Below are 483 nucleotides of genomic sequence, written 5' to 3'. Positions count from 1 at the left end.
CATCTGGCTCGGATAACCCCTGAAAATATACGGCACTCTGCTGCTGCGTATGGAGCTAGGCTTCTGACTTCAGTTCTCTGAAATATGTGCCTTGCGAGTACAACAGACAGCATATATTTCCTTCCTTCATTATTATAAACTGCTTGGAATTAGTTTGTGATTTATCACTGTCGTTGTGTCCGTGTAAACAAATGTAGCGTGCGATACATCAGGAGAAGGCCACAAGTCTTTCCTTCTTCTTCTCCTTACCCTGTGCTTCCTCCCAGAGCTTGTATTCATCCCGCCGTAGGCCTGTCTGATGTCTTTTCTCTACCTCTGTTTTGCTAACTGATGGAAAGGCAGTCCGGGTTGTAACTGGTCCTGGGTGCGGAGCGGTTAAAGAGGATGTTTTGAGTGGCAGCCGCTTCCTACCTTACACGGACACCAGGCCAGCAGAAGGCTGTGAGGAAGCCAGCGGAGCGGTTTTGGTGGCGGCAGGTTGGT

The sequence above is a fragment of the Egretta garzetta genome, unplaced genomic scaffold (assembly GCF_000687185.1).
Source record: "Egretta garzetta isolate BGI_Z169 unplaced genomic scaffold, ASM68718v1 scaffold607, whole genome shotgun sequence".
Taxonomy (NCBI): Eukaryota; Metazoa; Chordata; class Aves; order Pelecaniformes; family Ardeidae; genus Egretta; species Egretta garzetta.
Note: the sequence above shows the minus strand (reverse complement) of the source record.